The sequence below is a fragment of the Triticum dicoccoides genome, chromosome 3A, assembly GCF_002162155.2.
Source record: "Triticum dicoccoides isolate Atlit2015 ecotype Zavitan chromosome 3A, WEW_v2.0, whole genome shotgun sequence".
Classification (NCBI taxonomy): Eukaryota; Viridiplantae; Streptophyta; class Magnoliopsida; order Poales; family Poaceae; genus Triticum; species Triticum dicoccoides.
Genome location: NC_041384.1, coordinates 674393782 through 674416132, shown reverse-complemented (window position 1 = coordinate 674416132; position 22351 = coordinate 674393782). Strand labels below are relative to the sequence as shown.

At 44.1% G+C, this 22351-nt stretch overlaps 1 pseudogene; it reads right to left on the bottom strand.

Moving 5' to 3' along the window:
- Positions 1 to 19961, bottom strand: part of LOC119270116 — a 24163-nt pseudogene extending 4202 nt beyond the window's left edge.
- Between the last annotated feature and the right edge of the window lie 2390 nt (positions 19962 to 22351).

Below are 22351 nucleotides of genomic sequence, written 5' to 3'. Positions count from 1 at the left end.
AAGAGAGATCTAAAGGATTGGAGTATCACCAAAGAACTAGCCATGGACAGGGGTGCGTGGAAGTTTGCTATCCATGTGCCAGAACCATGAGTTTGGTCGCGAAATCTTATGGGTTTCACCTCTAGCCTACCCCAACTTGTTTGGGACTAAAGGCTTTGTTGTTGTTGTTTTTTTACTCTAAGTCTTCCGGAGTCTTCGCAGAATTTTCCATGGGCCTCCCAATGCGGCACAGGACGGAACCTACCCAAGGGTCCTCAACCTGGCCCACCAGGCCGTGAACCGACGTGGTGAGAGACCCCTGGGCCGGGACAACGTCACATATCACTACTTGGCATGAGAAATAGATATAAATAAGATATAAAGTGATCCCAACTATTTGACTTTAGGAGTTCAAGAAAGTTTTAGGATGATAGGCATGTCTAATTAGGTCTAGTAGTTGGTTGAAAAGGATTTAAACCTCTTCAACTATTATATTTTCAACATTTTTTATGAAAAAATATCTTATTAATGCTATTCTATTGCATGACTCAAGGTACATATATGGATCAAGAAATACTTGAAAATGGGCATCCCTTCTTTAGATTGTCTCACAAGATGATGTAAAAATCATCTTAAGTTTGTTTTCTTGAGACCGTATGAATTATCATTCTTGGTTTGAAATGAAGTGGAAAAGGCATATAATGTGGTTAGTGAATCTTTTCTTTTGAGGGAAATGTGGTACTCCCTCCTTCCATCTATATAGGGCCTAATGCGTTTTTCGAGGCTAACTTTGACCAAACGTTAGAGTAACAATATATGACATGCAACTTACACAAAGCATACCTTCAAATTCGTATATCAAAGGAGCTTCCAATAATATAATTTTGATAATATACATCTCATGTGCTATTAATCTTGTCAATAGTCAAAGGCTGTCTTGAAAAACACATTAGGCCCTATATAGATGGAAGGAGGGAGTAAGTGAATCTTAGAATCTAATAAATAACTTTGATGATGGCAATATTTAATACTAGGTGTTAACCATAGCTTCTCAACAATGTTTATTAGATTCTTCGATTTTCATTTCAAATTTTGGTGGGTTCAACTATTTCACAAAGCAAAATGATATGCTAGTGTAGGACTAATATTTACCTCTAAAAGGTCGAATGTGCAACTAGAGAGGATGTCTAAATAGGCAACTAAAAAATCAAAGCACTAAAGTGGAATTTGCAAAAGTGTAAGGCTTACTAATGCATATCTAGGCAGAAGAAACTATATGACGAGAGGCAACCTAGAAAATCTACTACCAACACGCAAGCAAGCTATGCAAACACAACAAGCATGACGATTGTGTGGGAGTAACTAGCTAAGAGTATTGAGCTTCGGCCACGAACTCTGAGCCCTAACACCAAGGGTAGATCTTAGTCGATGTTCTGCCTTCACAACATGCAGAGCAATTCCACAAGGTTGACTGCTCACGGGTGACTCCTACCATCCAGTAGTCCCCAAACCTAAGAGAAATAGATGCAACGAATCCTTGGTGGCAAACTTGATGCTCTGCTTGGTTAAGATCTCAAATAATCCCACTCCCTTCCCATAGCCACTCTCTTGCAACTTAGGGTTAGCTTAAAGGGGGCTTAAAGAGGTGGGCAACAGCTCACTGAAGACAACAAATCAATTTGCCAAAGTGTTCCATGTGCAAGGGGTTATAGTGTCCCCCGTATATATATAGCTCAACTTCAAAACCAGTCGAGAATTTTGATATATTCTGATGCTCTTGCATGTGCGCCAAAATGTCCAAGGCACCTTGTTCCAATGATTAGTAAAATGGATATTACCACTGCCATTATGCAGTCCAAATACTCCGACATTCTGAATTTGAAACAGAGTCTCTCTTGACAAAGGTCTGTACTTTGCCTCGGCTAACACACCCGGACATTCCAAACTAGCAACCCTAGATACTCTAGGGTTCCCTGATCCATTTTCTCTCACCTTCTCTTAGATAGGGGATGTGTTTGGCTTTAGCTTTTTGTGGCGACGATGTTTGAGTGAGCATTGAAATTCTCTTTCAAGTCTTGGACAAGGGAAGAGTTAGTTCGAGTCTAAAGATAGGTCGTAGGCCAAGGTACCATACTCAACCACAATGGACTCTACTTGCCACCATCACCTCAATCCTCCTACCAAGTGGGTGCAAAGGGACCTTTGTAGGGACAAGATAATAAAATGCACCAACCTTGAGCGGCATGATAGTGCACGATATCGAGGGTGGCCAAGCCACCAGGAAGTCGGTAACCTTGCCGGCCCTACGGCTCCTCGGTCCGTAGGAAGTCGTCCTTTTGGAAGGTTCTCACCTTGGCATGCAAGTCAAGGAGTTCCTTGCCTTGTCTGAACTCTAGGTGGGTTAGCAAACCATGTAACCCGAAGCCTCGTCCCCCTTTATAAGGTGAGGCCGGGGGTTAGTTCGAGGCATCTAATATCATTACCATAGTCTCGATAGCATCATCTCCACATACATTGTAACCCCTCATACGAGGTGTTTTCCCCCGTTAATCAAATCCAAAGCAGGAGTAGAGTATTACCTTCGTGATGAGGGCCCGAACCTATGTAAACTCCCTGTGTGCAATCCCCTCTCATGCTTCTGGTCCTACGCACCATCCTATTGGGATTACTGACGATTATTAGTACTGCCAGGACACGATGCATCTAGACCCTAATGTGTTTTGGTATTGATGACTGTATGATTGGTGGGACTAATGTCAGTTATCAAGTTTATCCCAGGACATTGGTCCCTCGGTGAATCATGATGGAGATGGTTGACCCCCCCTCCCCCCACACACACATTTCAAAAAGTAAAAGGCCTTTTCCGGATGTCTTTTGGTTTATTTCAGTCATAGGAGCCACACTATTAAAGGGGGTCAAGGTGATTGTGCAAGTTCTTCGGACATTTCTTGGTTTTATTTGAGTGATAAGGAAGCCACACTATTAAAGGGGGATGAGGTGATTGCGTAAGTTTGGGAATCATGCAAATATCATATACACTTGTCACCTCCAGTACCTACACTTAACCTACTCAATTTCCTGTGTTGTTGTGACCCTCGGGTGCCTGGGGAGGGAAAACTCTCTGGTTACCCTGGGTCCCACGAGGTCTCCTTTTCCCCTGGCCAAAAGTCTCTTGATGGGTCGGGTCCTCGGGGTGCAGGTTTTCTCTTGGGTTACCCCGGGTCCCCGAGGTATGCTGGAAGGCAATGACTAGAATTGGGGTGAAGGGCATCTATGCCCACCCTTCTTCCTCCTCTAGACCTAATCCTCCTTTGAGCTTCTCCACTAATGTCACAACCTAAAAGCTTGATTCCTCTTGGTTCCTCCACTCAACTCCACCAAACTTTGAGGATTAAAAGAGAACCATCTGATCTAGACATCCACCAAACCAAATCGTGATCCCCGTACTTATTTTTCACCAAACTTGTTACTCTTAGAGATTTGGGACTCCTAGGTGGCACATTTATAAGTAGTGACATTGATTCAAGTTTTAGATATCTATCATAACTAGTTATCTTTAATAAGTTTTGTATGACAAAATGGTGTGGTTAAATTTTTGGATAGTGGTGTTAGCCTAATGTGTGAATGAGCTCGAGTACTTGGATTTAGCCCAAGACATAATATCATGGTGGCGATTTTCCCATACACTATCTATTCTTATTCATTTTGCTTTGGAAATATGAAGGTAAAACTTACATCATCACATATCACCATTTGGTATGGGAAATAGATATGAATAAGATATGAAGTGATCTTGGCATTTGACTTTAGGAGTTTAAAAGTTTAATAAGATAGACTACATAGAACCGCTTCCAAGCGCAAAATGGGCTTTATGATCTGTAGGTGTGACTAGCAACTATTGCAACTAGGTAAAAGTGGAGTTGCTAGCCAAATGTCTATCATCCAACAAGAAAATATATTTTGGCAAAAAATATCATTGGAGGTCACGCGGACAGTGCCTTGATGTCCAACTGCACTACATCAGAGTTAATGCCAAGGCCTTAGGATCAAGGTATGCTTGGGTTCCTTCACGCAAACCAATTTATCAAGGTCCTCGAGGAGGCAACAATATCTTTCTAAGCGGATTGAATAATAAATTGGTTCAATGACAAATAGAAGAGACATGAGTTGCTGCATGCCAACGTTAACAAGCCATCACATTGTCATGGTTGTGCTGTCAAATATTCATACCTTTTCTTTCGCCAATAAATGGAGGACCTAGTTAAGGAGCCTAAACCCAAGATTTGAACTGATTCCACATGATATTAAATATAAGAATTATATAAAGTACCGCGATGATACTAAAGTGAGATCTCACTTGTCCCAATTTACCTCCTATTTGGCATCATAACCCCACACATATTTCTCTATTTTAATTTACAACACTAAAGAAGGGGCTAAGTGTGCGATCAGTAGACAATACACTTCCAGCAAGTACATTCACTACAACTACTTCCATACACTCTAGGGATGGCTTGCCCCATCGACCATATTGCATGATGTCAATACTACTGAAGTGTATATGTGGATTGCCTAGCCCTTCTCATCGAGTTTAGACTTCCATACTAGCATGAAGCTTAACATGGTATCCGAGCCGAAGGTCTTCAGTGCAAGTAGTGGCTTTCGTGATTTATTCAAAAATTGGTGTTGCCCACTTTTGGTTGAGTTTGGTCCACATATAGGCCTCTTGAGCCATACCTCTGAGTCTATTCACATGTTGACTTCTCGCGTCACATTTGAGAGGGGGTGTTGAAGTGTATATGTGGATTGCCTAGTCCTTCCCATCAGTTCGGACTTGTTGTGTTGGCTAGTGCATGAAGCTAACAAATACAATCCCAAAGGCGTGAAACTTCCACTACCCTTGATTTTAAGTTGAAGTCCCTCCAACAAGAAACCACTTGAAAGACCATGCCAAAATTGATCAATGCTTTCTCGGGTTGGGGAGTGCACCAGGAGAATTTGCTCTAACCTAGTTTTAGGCTGAAGTCCCTTGTGAATGAAGCCGCTTGAAGGACCATGCTCTGACTGCGAGATGGACATAGAAGGATCTTTTGTTATTATCAAAACCCATAAAATTTCTTACAATTACCACAAATATGGTCCAGGGGAGACAAATGAACATGCATCTCCTCCAGAAGGCAAAAATGAAGTGTTGGTTTTGCGACATAGTTGAAGGATGTGGGAGATAAGATCGAACTAGGGACATTGGAGAATCTAATGTTATTATCAAAAATGAGAAAACTTTAGTACAATGGCAACGAAGGTGGTCCAAGAGAGAAAAATGTACACACCTCTCCTTAAGAAGTCACGAGTGAAGTATTGATTTCACCATAATAGCAATGATAGCCCCTCCCTATGTCTATGCAAACGTGGGAGCTAATTGTCGTTAGTGATAGGTAATGGGCGAGGGTATCATATCAAACCATCATGAACATCTCTACCGATTGGGAGGCTGTCGGGATGCCCAATCAACCACACTATTGTACCGGGACTATCATCTCTTGTAGGGTTAGGTAGGTTCTACACCTATAAGATATGCACCATGAGGTCATATTAGAGTATCAACAAGAGTCATAGGTGCAGACTAAATGGTGTTCTAGTTGAGAATTTAAAACAAAGCAAAGGCTGATCATTTCATACATATACTCGATGTAAACCACACTACCATCTACTGAACTATCCATTAAAATTGGGATGGAAGTGTGTAAATTATTCAACAAACAAGTTATAACATTGGTAAAAATAAAAGAATAACATGTAAAACTTGGGACATTAGGCATGTAGATAATAAAGTTTGGCGCATAGTTAGTCATATTTTTTTCTACTTTTATTACCATAAACACATGGATTGTTACTTTTATTCATTATCGATCTCCCTTCGCCTGAACCAGTACAAATCTAATTTCTCCGAAGATGGTGCTTTTCTTCTCAAGCTTGCTGAGGAGGTGTCAGGGGAGGGGATGACTTGTCCGATGTCGATGACGCTGGTCATGTCCAACAACGAAGACTCCAAACATTTGGGTGTGTGTGTGTTACCAGCTATATTGGACATCACAGCACTCACACTTCTTCGTCTTGAGCACTACGGCTCTAACTTATCCTTTGACTCATCCTTGGGCAAGGATTCTTGCGTGCCCTCCCTAGAGTCCTCTGAGATTGTGCCAAGCCATCTCGGCAAGGCGTCGAAGCAATATGACAACATCATGCCCGTTGACGCTGTTTAGGAGATGTTGGATGCTCCCCCTTCAACGTCACACTCGGTTGTCCCTTCACCACCCTTGGCGGCTCACAAGGGCGCAAGGTTGTCCACATAACCTCTATGAAGAGGCCAATGCCCTAAAGGCTTTGAAGAATCTAAGGGATAGTGCTTCTGAACCCATCACTAGCTCCATGTCTTCGTTTAAAGTTCTAGCTTTTACCAAGACTATAGCTTTCGAAAGTGACTGCAAATCCTTCACCACACTTGGCGGCCTGCAAGTGCGTCAGGCTGTCCCGCACAACCTCCAACATGGAGAGGGTCATGTCCCTCAAGGATTCCAAGAACCTACGAGGTATTTCTTCTAAAATTATGTCTAGATCATTTAAAGTTCTTACTTTTACTAAGACTCCATACATTCTGAAAGTGGTAGCGGACAGCCATGTGATATTTAGGTAGGAGAAGGGGTCCCCTATGGATCGGATCACTAGTAGGAGGGCATATGAACTTGTCCAAACCCCCCTGGCTGAGTGTGTGGCTAAATGTACCCTGCTCCGCACCTGCATGACTGAGGCAAAGACCAAAGCTGTAGAGGGGTCATCCATGGTTGGGCGGGGTCTGAAATCAGAGGTGGATGCTAAGAAACCTAAACAACATACCTTGTTTACGACTTCTATGGCCAGATGCAAACCCACGACATGTGGGGGCCATGGTCGGGGTAGAGGTGGTCGGTCCACCTCAAGGTGAGGACCATATCCCCGGCTTGATAAGGCGATAGCTAGCAAAGTTCATTGATCATGAGAAGGTTTATTTTGTTGGGATTAGAGAGACCGTCATGCAATCCTTTTCTGATGTGGCGTTATGTGGCGTTAACTCGGGTGTGCGCTTTCTCGTGGACTTGGGTTCCAGCGATAGGTCACTCATGCGGTCTCCTTTTGGGTGCCGACGAGGACTCATTCGAGATTGGCACTGTTAGTCAGGGTGGATTCTTTGTCAGCAAGGAGCCGACTCGGCGCGACAATCACTTCAAGTTGGAATTGTTTCTGGTTTATGATTCGGTGAACCATTATGGTCGGCTCCATAGTAAAATTGAAGCCTCACCCTTTCCAGTTATTACCTCATGTAGTGAAGTAGTAACAAGAACAACAACCCATCAATCGGGGCTTAGCTGATTTGTTCGATGATTGGATAACATACTAGCAATTCCGGAAGTTTTAGCGTGGGTTCCATGCTTCATGTAGTTCCTCTCTTCAATGAGTGGGACACTAGGTACCACATGTGCTCACTTTTTGTCACGTTGAGGTTAGGTTCTAACCATTGCCCCTTTTGCTGGACACAGGTGAGTACCACGTCCAACACGGAGCCCATTTTTTCGAGACACGTGTTCTAGAAAGGCAGGATTCTATAGTTTGTGAGAAAGAAGTGGCTCAAGGCCCAATCAGGCCTCCTCACTGCTACGGTCCCCTTTGTGATGCATTAGACCAATGACAACATAGTGTTTCTAGACTTTGACATTACCTCAAGGGCTAGGGGCAACTGGGGTGGATCTCATAAGAGGAAGAAAGCTTCCTTAACGATTGATATCAAGGTCTTGGACCTTAGAGCAAATCTGGTCTGCTTTTCTCCCATTTAGTGGGCTAGAATATACGTCCTCAAATACGAAATGAGCTTCATTCCTAGTTGCAAGCAGTTGTACTGGAGGCAGAGGGGCCGCCAACAATTGAACTTGAAGGGAGAGTTGAACACCTAGTACTTTCATGTTGTGGCCAAGGGGAGAAGTCAATGGTGTAACATTCTATCCCTTCATGACGAAGACTCGGCTATTTTGGATAGTGTTGCCTTGTAGCAACATATTTATGACTTCTATCTTGAGTTGGTTGGCTATAGGGACGAGCTTCCGTCTTTACCTTGCCTCAAAGGAGAACATGAAGGTGTCAGATGATGAGAATGTGGTGCTAACAACACCCTTCCCCCTTAGGACTTTGAGGCAACTCTTAGGGATACCCAATCGGATCCCCAGGGCCTAATGGCTTCCTGGTAGCCTTCTATAGGTTGTTTTGGACCATGCCTGGTGGTCGAATCCACCAAGTGGGCACTTCATTCATGGCTGGATTAACATCAAGCATCTGCTTGTGGGGCCAAATTCTTTAACTAGTCGACGACTTCACTCATGACTTGGTTGACATAAAGCATTTGAACTTTGGGGTGTTAATTTTGCTCCCTAAGGTGGCAGGGACAAAGACCATTTGCCAATATAGCCCAATTGCATTGATTAACATAGTGTTCAAACTTGTTGCTAAGGGCTTTGTGTGCCGGCTCTCTCTGGTGACCAATAGGATCAGCCACCCCAACCAGTCGACCTTCATCCTAGGGTGGAACATACTCGATTGGATTGTGGTTCTTGACGAAGTGTTGCGTGAGGTGCATTCTTCCAAGGAGGAGGCTTCCTAGGGCCAGCTCAACTAGGGTTTTTCCAAGGACATGATGGCATGATGCATAAGAACTTTGACCCCAATGAGTTAGTAGGATCATGCAGTTGTTTAGAGGGGTAAATGGCCATCAACATCAATGGGGTCCAGGGCCCCTTTTTAGGAACACCAGGTGTGTCCTTTCAACCTAATTGTTGATGCCTTGCCTGCCATGCTTGAGGGAGCTAGGGCTGCAGGTCATATTCGAGGAGTGGAGGGTTGACCCGCCCGCCTCCAATATGTGGATGATGTCATCGTCCTCATTAGGAATTATCCAGTTGGCAACACCAACCTCATGTGCTTTGAGTCCATCTGGGACTGAAGACCAACTTCGAGAAAGGCTAGATGGCTGTGATGGGGGTACAACTTAGGGTCAGTTCCAATATGCGAGTGATGCCCTCATCCTCATTAGGAATGACCCAGTTGGCATCACGAATCTCATGTGCTTTGGGTCCATCTAGGAGTGAAGACCAACTTTGAGAAAAGCTAGACGGCTGTGATGGGGGTATAACTTAGGGTCAGTTCGGATCCATGCACATTATCCGAATTGCAAGTTTGGTTCACTTCCTTACATATCTTTGTGTTTCAGATAGGGTCATGGAGCGTGTCGAACCTTGGCAGGGAAAACACATGTCCTTCTGTGGAAAGTGGATCAACATCCATGCATGTCTCTCTAGCCTTCCCATGTACACCATGGGCCTTACCTTCTTCAAGATGCCATCCATGAGAAATTTGATAAAGTTAGGTCTAGATTCATTTGGCAGAAAGGAATAGGGCAAGCAGAATTACCACATGTTTTAATGGAACACATTGTGTTCCCCTAAGAAGGTGCTGGACTTGGCATCATCAACAGCAAACTCATGAGTTGGTGCCTTTTAGCTAAGCAGGTGTGGAAAATCCTCAAAGGCAGGGGGCCTATGGCTAGAATCTTTAGGAAGAAGTAGCTTGCAAGGGAACTTGTCATCCCAAATATCATAGGGTCTCGCATTTATGGAAGTCTATATCAATGGTTCGATGCCTCCTCTAGGTGGGTGCTAAACATTCGATTGGAACTGACCATGCCACTTGCTTCTAGCTATACACTGGGCGGGGATGGGACCGCTTTGCAATTCCTTTCCCCGCCTCTTAGAGATTGCGGGACGATCAATGTTTGATGGTTAAAGATGCCTGGAGCGTGGGCCAGTGTTAGGACATTTCCCGTCTTTGTGTTTTGGGTGATGATGACAGCTCTCCTTATGGTCTAATCATGTGTTAAGTTCTTCAGGTTCTCTATGCTCAGGTACGCATCGATTAGACATTCTCTATGGAAGGAAAAGATCGAAGACGGAGTTTTCTGCGTGTTTATTTCCTTGGTCGTAGGAAACCAATACTATCAAGAAGGAATCCATTGGAGGCATGAGGGTGAATCATTGCACGTACACTCTTCTCGTCACCCACCATTACCTTCCGTTCCATGTAGAGAGAGGTCCCTTTTGGTTCTTTCTGGTGCAGTGGTTTCTCCTCAGCGGTTGTACCGCCCACTAGGGCGGTTGTACCGGCTCAACCACCGCCCCAGGGGTGATACCCTGGGGTTGCAGCTCCCAGGTTCTTGCCAAGAACTCTGGAGTTGTACATTGGGCGGTTGTATCGGCCGGCTACCGCCCGACCACCGGACTTGCTTCTGTGATAGGGCGGTACTTGGGCGGTGGTGGCCTGGTTGTCTCGGTTGTGCTTGCATACCGGTACTACCGAGTGTCCTGAGCGGTTCTACCGCTTGGGACTTAGCCACCCCTAGCACCAGGAGCAGGCGGTAGTTCCGGAGCACTACTGCTCGACCACCGCCCATAGGGGTGACCCCCTTCTGGTTTCAAGGCGGTGGGTGAGCGATAGGGAAGCGGTTGGTCCGGTTATTCCTAATAACCGGTACTGCTGCTCTAGCGTCGGTTGTACTGCTTGTTAGGGTTTCAGCAGCTTACCCATGATTCCCGGTTGTACTGGGGAGAGGAGTGGTTGTACCGCTGCAGTATAAAAACCGTTGTAACGGTTGGATCTTAGGGTTTCCTATATAAGGGGGTTTCTTCCACCTACCCCCTTACCTCTTGCCTCTCTCTCTCCACCATTAATGCCCTTCAAGCTTTCTTGCCCGATCTCTCTCTCTAGCCACTCAGACTTGTTGATTTGCTAGGGATTGAAGGAGGAGACCTAGATCTACACTTCCACCAGATATTTGATTCCCCCATACTTTCTTGTGTGGATTTTGTTACTCTTGGGTGTTTGAGCACCCTAGACGGTTGAGGTCACCTCGGAGCCATATTTCATTGTGGTGAAGCTCCATGGTTTCGTTGGGAGCCTCCAATTTGGTTGTGGAGAGAGCCCCAACCTTGTTTGTAAAGGTTCGGTTGCCGTTTTCAAGGGCACCACTAGTGGAATCACGACATCTCGCATTGTGTGAGGGCGTGAGGAGAATACGGTGGCCCTAGTGGCTTCTTGGGGAGCATTGTGCCTCCACGCCGCTCCAACGTAGACGTACTTCCCCTCAAAGGGAAGGAACTTCGGTAACACATCATCATCTTCTCCGACTCCACTTGTGGTTATCTCTTACCTTTACTTTGTGCAAGCTATTATTGTGTTGTATCCTTTGCTTGCACTTGTTGTTGTTGTTGGATGCATCCTATAGGTTGTTCACCTAGTTGCACATCTAGACAACCTATTTTTTGCTAAACCTAATTTGTTAAGAAAAGCTAAAAATTGGTAGTTGCCTATTCACCCCCCCTCTAGTCAACCACATCGATCCTTTCAGCCAGAAGTGGCCGCGGTTCGATAGGACATTTGGGCAGAAGACTTGGTACTATGGATGGAGACGAGCCACTTGCATGCCAATCAAAATATCTTCGATTGCGAGGACACCTCTATTTTGACCTTGGTAAAAATCAAGTGAGTTAACCACCACTCCGTCTAGTGGGCACTCCTCCAAGGAGTCGGTATCTTTGAGCCAGGAGTTCTTCGAAAAGCAAAGTTCACAACCGAAGTCAGCTCTTCCTTCGACAACTAGCTAGAGATCGCTTGCCTAGTGGATATCAAGTCCATAAGTGATACGATGTCGAGGATGACATGTTCGGCTATGTGGTCACCCCGAGGACAACGACATTATTTTCTTCTCGATTTCCTTGCCCTCTCTCATGGGTTGTTTGGAAAGGCTCGCCGCATATCCTGGGTTTCGTTTCTCGCTCTTGCTTGTCCATTGTGGCATATTAGGAACAAATCTCTTATATGAGGGGTCTTTATTAAGCACCCGGCTGACGGATTATACAAAATGACTATCTTCTTGCAGCTCTGGAGATTAATGTGCGGGAACTAGGACTCATTGACACTTGAGCAGCTCGTGCCAGGCCTTTGGACACATGGTGAAGCTCCAACAAACCTCGGTTGTTCCATGAAGCACCAGAGGGTGGCCTTCGCGGTCTTCAAGTTTTTTGTTGTTGCTGGCAACCCCCAGCTTGTATCGCTTCGTTTTTTGCTCTTTTGAGCCATTCGGCCCTTGTGGGTCTGTAAGAACTAGCCGTTGTAAAGTTGTAATACCTCCAAAAAGGGCTTTAATAGTCTAAAGCCAGGTGGACGCCTCCTTTCTCATAAATGTAATTATAGTTTTAGAACATACATAACTTGTTCAACCATTGTGTGCATTCCTTTTGGCGGAAAAGACCTAAGATGACATGTGCATGTCTCATTAAACTCTCATAAGAGCAAGGAAATAAAATGAAACTAAAGAAAAACTAGATCATTATAAGATACATATTTAAATGGGAAAACTTTGTTTTTGCCACTCTAGCTTTTGACCACTTTGCTTATGCCACTCTAGAATTTGACATTTCACTTTTGCCACTCTTAGTTTTTGACAATACATCACAATTGCCATTCCGTGGCAAAAACAATAATTTTAGAGTGGCAATTGCGATACATTGTCAAAATCTAGAGTGGCAAAAGTGAAATGAAAAGCTATTGCTTTTGCCACTGAATGGCATTTGTGATGTATTGTCAAAAACTAAGAGTGACAAAAGTGATATGTCAAAATCTAGAGTGGCATAAGCAAAGTAGGCAAAAACTAGAGTGGCAAAAACAAAGTTTTCCCTATTTAAATGTGTATGTAGTTTCACAGTAAAGTACCAATAATAGTATGGAGGTTGTATACAACTTAATAAGAAACAAAACATATAATGATTCAAATTTGAATACTTTTAAACCAAACAGTCATATGAAAGAGTGGTATTGGCAAGAATTTGGACTGTTATATGTCACTTTAAGCACCATAGTAACCAAATCACAAAAAAAAATCTTTGAAATCTTCTAGTTGGAATTTGGACTGTTATATGTCACTTTAGGCACCATAGTGACCAAATCACACAAAAATTCTTTGAAATCTTCTAGTTGCATCAATTCCCACTAGAGAATAAACACTGAAGTTATATTACCTATGCATATTTTGTTTCACCAAGTTAGACCAACTATGCAAATGATATTATACACAGCAATCAAACTATATAAAATCAAATAAAACTATTGGAAACACATTAAATGTGAACCCAAAATGCACCATGACAATAAATTTGCAGTACCTATCATAATGGGAATAACCATGTTTTGAAATATAAATATAATTTGTGAATCCGACATTACATTTCAAAAGGTGATATGGTACTTTTGTATAAGAATGACATTCAACTTGCATACCACACATCTATAGTTACAACAATATAAGAGTAATCTAAAATATTTTGGACTAAACGCCCAAAAATAAGCATATTCACTCCAACCTCAAGAAGAGTTTCACTCATTACCTCATAAAAGTTCATTTATGCTTGCGTGTTCACCATAATTTAGAGTTAATTAAGGTGTTCCACATATTCGACACACTCTTTGTTTGAGTTATGTACATAGTTTTATTTAAAATAATCTAGAAATAAAACAATGCCTTGTCCATTTATTTATTAAATACTAGTTAGACTTTGTTCTTCTTTATTTACTTAGTTTGCAAAAACAAACCATGAAGTCTATATTATTAATAACATTTTGTGACATTTGCTACACATATTAGATTATACTTTGGCATTATAATCGATCATATCAGTTTTATTTTCGATGCAAAATGTACTAGAATTATATAAATAATTAAACCCAAACCCTTTTGTTGAACAACGAAAGTTGTAAGTTCTAGTTGTGAGTCTCAACATAATTAGAATGTTCTTCTTAGAATTTTAGTTTTGGTTCTTTGGTTACTGGTTACCATTCACCTATTTGTATAGTTTGGAAACTATAATTTCTTATAGAAGCGACTAAGAAAGCATATATTTGAAACTACGAGTTGGTGTTCAATTGTGAATCATCTGCAGCTCAATTGGTTTTATTCTTAACCCTATATGCATTTAAGTATCTTTGACATTATTTAGCTTGATGTAGCTAGTTTGATAATTTTGAATTAAATTTGAATGATGAGGCAAAATTGTTTATCCATAATCATTAAAAAATATTCAGTTCAAACCTGCATATATACCAAGTGGAATATTAAATCTATAATAGTGACTTCATTTTTTCTACTAGGGCGGTCGGTTTTTCAACATGATTTAAATGTGTGTTTCCTTGGCTATTTAAATATGTAATCCAAGGCAAATATAAGGTTGCACTACAATCATTTGGGATTTTTAGCCGTTGGATCCCATAACTCACTGATTCTAGATGCATTTCTTACTATTTATCCCTTGTTTTCAAGTGCTTGCCTTGTCACCACATACCATTCTACCATGCATTGTCGATATGTTAAGGCAACAACCCCATGGCATGCATTCCAATTAATCCTCGAATTGCAATTTATCTGGACTAGATTACTTCTCTAACACTTTGTTTGTGCCCTCCATTTTACTTTCTTAAGTTGCACTCTATAATTTGCGATGAAAGGGTGCTTAGTAGATGTCGACCCTCGCATTTGTCGTCTTGGCTCTCTTAAAATGGTGGTGCCTCCTCGTGTCACATTATGGTTGTTGTGCCACCTTTTATGGCATCTCTTAGTGCAGTGTCTCCTTGTCCATCTGCACTACATGATCCATTTGAATCATATTGGAGTCTTGGTTTTGAGGTGATTTTGTGTTCAGAGTAGTTAAGACACCAACCCTAGTGGAGTTCTAGAAGTGGTTCAACAGAAGTGCTCACCCATATTCGATATATCCTCAATAGCTTGTCGCTCACTGATTCATGAACATTGTTTGCTTACACTTCTTTGATCTGGTTCGATTAGAAGTCGGTGTGGTGGTTGCTAAGCTTCATGCACTAGCCAACACAACCAAAAGTCTGAACTGTTGGAAAGGGCTAGACAATCCACATATACACTTCAACACCCCCTCTCACATCTGACGCAGGAGTCAACACGTGACATGCACACAGAAAGGGTCAGCATAATTTTTTTGATAAATTGCGAAAGCCGGTACTTGAACTGAAGACCTTATGCTCTGATACCAAGTTAAGCTTAATGCACTAGCCAATGCAACCAATAGTCTAAACTGATGGAAAGGGTTAGGCTATCCATATATACACTTCAATAGCGGCACTGACTGGTCAAGTAGTAGCTAGTTGCTTTCACTGGGGTGCTTTAGTGGATGACGAATGTTTAACCAACTCCAGGTAATAACCTAGCTTTGGTCAGTTAGGGCGAGCAATGGAATTTTGAGTTCCAAGGTGAAACCTTTGGCCTTGCCTTTGTTCATTGGATCTGGCATGTCATCCCCTTCATGCATGCATTCTTTGATGTCTCTTGTAATCTGTTCTTCACATGTTGTTTCATATTGTTAAGTGAGGTGAATTCAAGCTAAACCCCTTGTTTTTGCGAGTTCCAACAATGTCAACAAACATTCAAGTGATGCTACCTTTTAGAAAGTAATGTCTTGGTGGTCCAAATAATGCTACATGTATTGTTTATGGTTCCTTGTCTTGTGATTTGATTAATGCTACTTGTATTGTTTATAGCTAGTGATTTAGTTGAACTAAGTGGTAGGTTCCAAAAGAAGGTCTTCATGTTGTCGATGGTGGATTCCTCTGAAGTTTTATAAACAATAGGCCTCTGGCATGATCTTATAACACATCAACGATCTTTACTTGGGTTACCAGCTTCACAGAAAAGAAAAAAAAGCCCGCACACAGGTGGATTTCTCCAATGTTATGCATGTGTGGCATATTCTACCATATGTATGCATCTTTCGATCTTGGAGCTATAGGATGCATGCGGCACACGTTAGAATTTATTTCATTGTCAAACAACCATGCATACAACCACCTGGAACATGTACCTACGACGTGACGAGTTCTGGAAATGTTCCAAAACGGGAGTGTTCACCCATTTCGACCCCCGGCATGGCGGCGATGATCATGCGCATTGCATGGTTACACTTCTTTCTATCAGGTTTGATTAAAAGGCAATGATCATTGCCACTGGGCTAGGCAAGCAGTAGTTGGTCACTTTGGCCACCGTTGTTTCGACAAAAGGCAACAGATCTTTGGCTAATGATCTAGCTTTGGTTGGTTCGGTTGAACGATGATCTAGCTTAATCATTGAAGCATAGCTCTAACAAACTACACGAATTGGACCATAGATCTAACGGGAACCAAATCGCTGAAGCATCACTTCGACGGCAGGTTAATTACTAGAGCATAGCTCTGGAAAAGTGGAGCCAACTTTGAAGATCCCTCAATAGGAACTTTGCAAAGCTCATCAAGATCAGATTGCTACATGACACAAGGCGCACTCAACCAGGTTGAAGCTCTAAACTTCTGTTGAGTTGAAAGACAAAGTCAAGACCAGCAACCAAATCCTGAAGAGCTTGGGGGCTACTATCAACACCATGCCCCAAGGGAAAAGCCACGAAGGACAAATGAGGCCCCGTAACCAAGGGGTGGCCCAATCCCACTACGCAAAGTCCTCTGGCTATTAAGGGGGCATCACCACCTTGGCGCGGAAGACTTGAAGATCTAGTTGTAAACCGACTAGTACTCTACCTTGTAAACCAACCAGGACTCTAATAACCGTACTCCTCAACCACCTATATAAGGGGAGGTAGGGGTCTCTTGATCGGTGTGACTCAATAACCACCTTACAAGCTTCTTACGCATCCAACCTCTGAGGAAAAGCTCCTATACGATCTCATGGACGAACCCTTTGTGGACGCAATCCCTATTACTCATATGTGACCATATCATCGATACAGACAAGTAGGAAGTAGGGTATTACCTCGATCCGAAGGTCCTGGGTAAATCTCCTTGTGTGTACCATCTAGATCTCTGACGCATGCGCTACCCTCAAATGGATATTGTTGACAAAATACCACCACAACAAACATTTTCCTAGAGTGCCTTTATGCCTTTGGTGATTTTGTCTTTACTGGTTGGTTCAACAGTTTTAACAAGGCAAATTCGGCCTAAAACACTTTGATTTTGTCCTCCATTGACTAGTACCGACAATATTGGTGGACAAGTGTTGCTACACGATCGATCCCACATGTATAGTTTGTTGGTGATTTAGTTGGATTAAGTGAAACGTTGTCATGGTGGCCCGGTTGATGCTACATGTATTTGTTGGTGACTTAGTTGGATTAAACATTGTGTTTGGTATTGCGACAGATTCTCATAATACCGTTTGTCCCAACTGTTCCCCTATGTTAGTGTTGGTTTGACATGTTTTTTCCTACTATAATGTCTAATTCTTTTAGAGCAGATAAGCATAGAACAACCAATTCAGTAATCGCAAACCGAGCTATCTAATTCGCAGGATTCTAAAAACGCAGGAACGGTCGGCATCCCGCGTTTGTGAGCTCCCGCGTAGCCCACGTCTAGGCGACATGCATGGGGAAAGCTAGACTTCGTCGGCCGGGTCCCCTCTCCATCACCCCCTCCGCTATGCCATCGACGGAGGACCTCTCAGGAAGCCGCGCCGTGCCTCGAGATGGTAGCGGTGGGCTGACTCGTCCTTGCGCGTCGCGACGCCACACCCCCTCCCCAAACCAGATCTGGTGTTTTGCCTCCTCTACCGGCCGTTGTGTCCTCCTTTGTCGGCTCGGTGTGGTGGCACGGCCTTGGCCAGCTCATCCCTCAGCCTCCTCATGTCCCTCCTCCTAACGCAGCTCCTCCGCTGCTTGTGGTGGAGGCGCTAGAGGCCCGCCTCCTGCCTCTCCCCCTGATGCAACTCTCCTCTATTGCTGGTGGTTGATGGGTTTGAGGCCCTTGGGTGATGGCGACCGAGCTGGCTAAGGCTCGGCCCTGCCTCGGCATTGATCGGTCCTCGTCCCCGGCGACGTCTCCTCTGAGCTGTGGTTCCGGCTCTTGTGTGTTTGTGCGGTCACTGTGCTATTTTTGGTGGGTGGTTGAGCATCGCGGTGGATTCTTTGCCGTCGCAGTTCTGGTTCCGGCGGCCATGGACCCGTGTGCGTTTTCCAGTGCCCTCCCGGCGTCGCTCCTACCACGGTACTTTGATTGTTGCGTCCTCCCCAATCCTCGGCTCACTAGCGTTTCGGCGGCTACACCCCGACAGCTTGGAGTTGTGTTCCCTTTTTTGGTTCCTAGCTTGTCAGTGGTGCCAGTCACCATCCCATCCTCCGTGCCGGCTTTCTTTACCACACCACCCTTCTGACCCCGTCCACCTCCATGTCGTGTTAGTCCCAAAGCTCATGTTTTTCGGTGATGCACGGTGCCACCCTCGTCGGCGGAAAGCGCAATCCCACCCTCCTTTTGAGGTGGTGGTCTCGACCAGCGGATTAACCTCCTAATCTCTCGACCCCGACCTGGCGGCAATTGGATTTCTCAGTCCTAGGCCAGGGTGAAAGCTCTGCTCGGCTTGCCGACGCTGGCAGCTGCAACACTCGTGGGTGTCGTTTCCCTTCCTGGAGGCGTTGCCATGGCCTTTATCCGTGCCCCTCTTCGAACACCAGGGGAAACCCTTGGTCCGGTCTTCGGATCGAATGGCGGCGACGTCATGACGTCGCTCCCCTTCTTGAAGGTGCCATCTTGCTTGCTCGCGGCGTCCCCGGTGTTGGCTCTGGAGCTGTTCAACGTCTTGCCGGTTTGGCCCACCCCATTAGTCCTAGGCCCGGTGGGTTTAGCTGTGTGTTTTTTCTTCTTTGTTCGGGTTGAGCATCCCTTGTCTCTCTGCTTCGAGTATCATGCACACACCTTTCATGTATGTGTTCGTGCCATGTGTTGTATCTTTTTATGTACTCTTTACGTTTCCTTCTATCAATGAATGACACACAAGCTTTCCATATTTGCGGAAAAGAAAGGAACACAAAAAACTTATGATTACATTAAAATCATATAAAATCATTGTGTAATATAATTTTCCTATTTGTATGCCTTTTTCAGTCACGGCAGTAGAAGCCGGAAAGACGACCCGACGACCCTTTCATTGTCTACGCACGCATCATTTCACTTGGAACTTGTAGCTACGGCATCAGTCATGCGCTGCTTTCGCCTGGATTTGGCACCATAAACACCGTCCCCTCCCCCTCCCACTCTCACTCTCTCTCCTAATCACACCTTTGCGGCCGCTCAAGTCTGCTCCTTTCTCCTGTATGGCCACGCGAAACCCCAAAAAAAAGGCAGCTGACGCCATTAGAAAGCCGTAGCTCCGAATCACGAATCGCCAGAACAGTACTGCTCGTACTACAACATAAACAAGCTCGTGCCCATGCGAGGGCGACGTTACTAGTACCAGCAGTGCACAGATACGAAGCCAAGATCCTAAACAGAGCCACGCATGGTGGTAAGCAAGCCTCTGAGGGATTCTCTCGAGCACATGCCGTGCGCGCGCAGAGCAGAGCAGCCGTCCGCTACCAGCACGAGAAGCCAAGGGGGGGAACGGATTCAGACGTTGGGACAGGTGATTTCGAACGCTTGCAGAGGCGTAATTCGAGCGGATAAATTAAGTGCGGGGGGGCAGGCGAGCGGCGAGCGGCATGCACCTGGAGGAGGCGTACTCGTAGAGCTTGCCGGCGGGGGAGAAGACGAGCAGCGCGACCTCGGCGTCGCAGAGGAGCGAGAGCTCGAAGGCCTTCTTGAAGAGCCCCGCGCGGCGCTTGGAGAAGCGCACCTGCCGGCTCGTCCGGTCCTCGATCCGCCGCAGCTCAACCCGTCCGCGCCGCGCCATCCTCCTCCTCCGGCCGCAGCTCGTCTCTCTGTCTCAGTCCCTCTCGTCGGTGGTGGTGGCGAAGGTAAGTAGGCAGGGAGGAAGGGGGGCGAGGCGACAGGGGAGCGGGGGAGGAGAGGGACGGGGGGCGCGGGTGGGGGCCATGGCCCATGGGGTCCATCCATCGACTAGTCGTCGTTGTACACCTCATACAGTCATACGTGCCGCGCCCGTGCTTCCAATACCTAGGTCGGTTTCGCTCCACGGATTTGCTACGCGTACACAAGTGTTTTGCTATGATCGCCGAATTCAATTTGTTTTTGAATCATATAATCCCCGAATTCATTATTGTATACGTACAATTTTGCCCTCTTTGTTGTGATCCCCGAATTCATTGTCTCTGTTGTACATAGTTGAAAAATATGTTACTCTATATAGTTGTTGAATAAAAAGAACTGAGACACCGAGAACAAATATAAGTAGTCTAAAAGATCTTTTAGATCACTACTTTAGTGATCTAAAAGATCTTATATTAGTGAATGTTGTGCAAAGTACTCCATTACAACATTCACACCATTCACTATTATAGGTAGTTTCTAAAAGCGGTTCAAAAACTTCATTAACTAGATGTGATACACCGGGTGTTGCTGCATGAATCGGTTGAAATATTTTTCAATGAGATTTGGTTGTATAAAGCATGAATAACTGGATTAATAATGTATGAATTAAAAATAAAATGAATATTCTCTTTTTAGGTTGTATTTAATTATGATATATTTAAAAATATTTGTTGCATATATGTAGCATAATATAATAAAAAATTTATCCCATGCATGTTGTGGTGGGCCTTTGATGAGGTGGTATTTGTGCATTTTGAGATAAATAAAAATGATAGGATCACTAACAATAGAAAAATCGTGCATGTTAGGGCCTGTTTGGTTTCAATAAGTCACGCGACTTATAAGTCAGGTGACTTAAAACTAGTGACTTATAAGTCACGCCTGTTTGGTTGTCACCTGACTTATAAGTCACCTGACACACCTTTCCACACCAATCAACATCATGCAGGTGGTGGGACCCACGCAAAAGGGGGTGACTTATAAGTTTTAAGTTGGGGTGGAGCAACTTATGACTTATAAGTTGGGGTGACTTATAAGTCGGGTCTGTTTGGCAAAATAAGTCATTTTTTTTCACTTTTCGACTTATAAGTTGGTGACTTATTTGGAACCAAACAGGCCCTTAACGTGGCCCTTTGATAAGGTGGCATGCGTACCGAGGTGACATACGTGCATGTTCAAATAAATAGAGGTATTGGGAAATACCTCGTGTGTTGCAGCAGGATTTCGTTACAAATACTAAGAGAACAAAATTAGAAACGTTGGGTACATATGTCCTCTTTGGTACGATGAAAATGTCCCTAACTATATGTTGTTAGAGAAACCTAATTGGTAAATAATGTGGCCTGTAAACTGATTTCATGGATGATTATGTGGAGAATATGCATGATTCGTATACTGGTTGATGAAATACAAGAAATTTACTCACAAGAGGTAACCAAATGCTTTTCTCCAAGGAAAATTGTAAAACGAAGTTTTATGAATAATCAATACATATATTTGGGATTAGTGTGCATGAGCAATCAAATTGGTGATGGGACTATAGTGACTTGAATAGTTGGATATCGGGAGTTTTTCCAAATTCAGTCTGCACAACCATAGAAAGAAGATTAATAATAAGCCATCTCCATTCAGAAGAACAAAATCATCATATTTAACTCACGGTCTTTACAATACCACAACATGAGGCCATTGGAGATGATCATGCGAGCAAGAGAAGGATTGATTAACTGAGATGAAGCAATGGGCTATGGATGGTTGATGTGATCTTTTCTTTATAAGGAACACTCGATGCAAGAAAGGAAAAAGGGTGAAGGAAATTTTGAAGAACATAATACATGAAGAAGTCCTTGCTGTAGTCCGAAGTTGAAGCGCCGAATGACCATCACTTCTTCCTTCCCAGCCGCAGAAGATTAGCTTCCAAAAGAGCTACCATTGCCGCATAAGAAGGTGCTGGAGGGAGACAAAGTTATCACTAAGTATCCAACGACCCCGTTAAATGCTCATTGCAGGAGCTGGAACAGGTGCTTCTCCGAGTAGTGGTTGTCATTCTCCATGCCATGGCTGAGGCCCTCACCGACGTCGCCACCTGGTCATTTCTTTCTTTCTTTCTTTCTTTCTCTTCTGCGAGGAAACACCAGATCATTTCTTTCAGCCTGAAATGAAAGCTAGCCTCCCCAGCGGCGACGGATCTAGCTTCGATGTAGGGAAACATACTACAGGAGATGAGGAAAGACAAATTGCATGCGGTCGTGTTGGAGTCAGAGACGACCCGTGGAAGGCAAGGGATTAGCAGTCGTGCCGGAGAAGCTCATCGGCAAGTCTACTATCGCCACTAGGGAACAAAAGTCTAACCCAGAGAGACCTAACTACAATGTCACAACAAAATTCGAAGTCCCCGCCCCCTTCCGCCGCCAGA